Genomic DNA, 2,620 nt, shown 5'->3' with positions numbered 1-2,620 from the left:
GGGCTGGGTTTGAACCCGCCACTTCTGGCAAATGGAGCTAGTGCCCTACTCCTTTGAGCCACAGGCGCTGCCCTAAACATTTTTTAAAAATATGGAGTGCTTCACAAATTAGCATATCATCCTTGCTAGGGACCATACTAATCTTCTCTCTTTTTTTTTTGGCAGTTTTTGACCAGGGCTGTGTTTGAACCTGCCACCTCCACCATATGGCGCCAGCACCCTACTCCTTTAAGCCACAGGTGTTGCCCCCTAATCTTCTCTTTATTGTTCTAAAATTTTAGTATATGTACTGCTGAAGCAAGCACTTTTTTTTTTTTAATTGTTGGGGATTCATTGAAGGTACAACGAACAAGCTTATATTGATTGCATTTGTTAGGTAAAGTCCCTCTTATAATTATGTCCTGCCCCCAAAATGTGTGTCACACACCATGAACCCCTACCCTCCTCCCTCCTTCTCTCTCTCTGCTCTCAGCACTTTTTTTTTTTTTAAGAGAGTCTCAGGTGGCACCTATGACTCAGTAAGTAGGGCACTGGCCCTGTATACTGAAGATGAAGGGTTCAAACCTGACCCTGGCCAAACTGCAACAGCAACAAAAATAGCCAGGCGTTATAGCAGGTGTCTGTAGTCCCAGTTACTCAGGAGGCTGAGGCAAGAGAATCCCTTAAGCCCAGGAGCTGAAGGTTGCTGTGAGCTATGACATCATGGTACTCTACTGACTGCAACAAAGTGAGACTCTGTCTCTAAAAACAAACAAAAAAAAGACAGAGTCTCACTCTGTTGCTCAGGCTAGAATGCCCATTCTGTCAGTGAGGTGTTACAGACCTTAGCTTCTACAATGCTGCTGTTTATCATTTTGTTTAGATCATGTAAGATTTGCTTTATGATTCCAGGTTCTCTGTGTTAGATGCATAGACATTTAGGATTGTTATGTCTTCTTGTTGAATTGTTTTCTTCACCACTATATAATGACTGTTTTTATATTTATTTATTTATTTATTAGACAGAGTCTCACTCTTTCGCCCTGGATGGAATACCATAGTGTCATGATAACTCCTAGCAACCTCAAACTCTTGGGTTCAATCAATACTCTCTTGCCTCACTTTTTCTATTTTTAGTAGAGATAGGGTCTCACTCTTGTTTGGGCTGGTCTTGAACTCCTGAGCTCAAGCAATCTACCTGCCTTGGCTTCCCAGAGTGCTAGGATTACTCAGATGAGTTACCACGCCCAGCCTTTATTTATTTATCTATTTTTAAGAGACAGAATCTCTGTCACCCTGGATAGAATGCCATGGTGTAATACCTCACAGCCACTTCAAACTCTTGGTCTCAAGTGATCCTCTTGCCTCAGCCTCCTAAGAAGCTTGGACTACAGGCACCTAACACAACACCTATTTTTTTTTTTTTTTAGTAGAGATGGGGTCTCACTCTTGCTCAGGCTGATATTGAACTCCTGAGCTCAAGGGATTCCCCCCACCTCACTCTGCCAGAGTGCTAAAATTATAGTCATCAGTCACCAAATTTGAACTTTTTACTTTTATTGATTTGAAGTTTATGTTATCTGATATGAGAATGGCCTACCAGTTTCTTTTGGTTTTTATTTGCATGGAATATTTTTTTCCATCCTTTTACCTTGACTCTGAATGAGTCCTTGTGAGTTAGATTCATTTCCTAAGACAAAAGATACTTGGCTTGTATTTTTTTTATCCATTCAGCCAGCCTATGTCTCTTTTGTCTTTTTCTTATTTATTTATTTTTTGAGATAGAGCCTCAAGCTGTCGCCCTGGGTAGAGTGGGTAGAGTGTTGTGGCATCACAGCTCACAGCAACCTCCAACTCCTGGGCTTAAATGATTCTCTTGCCTCAGCCTCCCAAGTAGCTGGGACTACAAGCACTTGCCACATGCTCCACTATTTTTTTTTTTTTTTGGTTGTAGTTGTCATTGTTGTTTGGCAGGCTCAGGCTGGATTCTATCCCGCCAACTCTGGTGTGTGTGGCTGGCGCCTTAGGCACTTGAGCTACAGGTGCTGAGCCTCTTCTTTCTTTCTTTCTTTATTTTTAATTTTTTTTTGCAGTTTTTGGCCAGGGCTGGGTTTGAACCTACCACCTCTAGCATATGGGGCTGGCTACTCCTTGAGCCACAGGGGCTGCCCCTCTTCTTTATTTTTTTAAATTCAGTCTCCGTAGAGACTGAATCAAAAATTGCCAATGCTCACTATATTGCAAGTCGTCATGGCGGGGTATTGGGAAAAGTTTTCAATTAGCAATAATCCCACTTCATTGGCTATGATACTGCCACTGCGCAAAGCTAGCAGCCTATGTCTCTTGAGTGAGGAATTTAAGCCACTTGCATTTATTGAAAGAATTGATAGGCCAGGCTCAGTGGCTCATACCTGTAATCCTAGCACTCTGGGAGCCCAAGACAGGTAGATTGCTTGAGCTCAAGAGTTTGAGATCAGCCTGAGCAAAAAGTGGGACCCCCGTCTCTACTAAAAATAGAAAAACTGAGGCAAGAGAATTGCTTGAGCCCAAGAGTTGGAGTTTGCTATGAGCTATGATACCACTACTACAATACTCAACCCAGGGTGACAGCTTAAGACTCTGTCTCAAAAAAAAGAAAAAA

The 2,620-nt window shown here is 42.2% G+C and overlaps 2 pseudogenes; both read right to left on the bottom strand.

The window, feature by feature from the left end:
* Nucleotides 1-85: 85 nt before the first annotated feature.
* Nucleotides 86-305, bottom strand: LOC111725616 (annotated as a pseudogene).
* A 1,870-nt stretch (nt 306-2,175) lies between these two features.
* LOC111725606 lies at nt 2,176-2,307 on the bottom strand (annotated as a pseudogene).
* Between the last annotated feature and the right edge of the window lie 313 nt (nt 2,308-2,620).

This window comes from Otolemur garnettii, unplaced genomic scaffold (assembly GCF_000181295.1).
Source record: "Otolemur garnettii isolate 467f Iridium unplaced genomic scaffold, OtoGar3 scaffold00044, whole genome shotgun sequence".
NCBI classification, from domain to species: Eukaryota; Metazoa; Chordata; class Mammalia; order Primates; family Galagidae; genus Otolemur; species Otolemur garnettii.
This window is presented reverse-complemented; position numbering and strand designations above follow the sequence as displayed.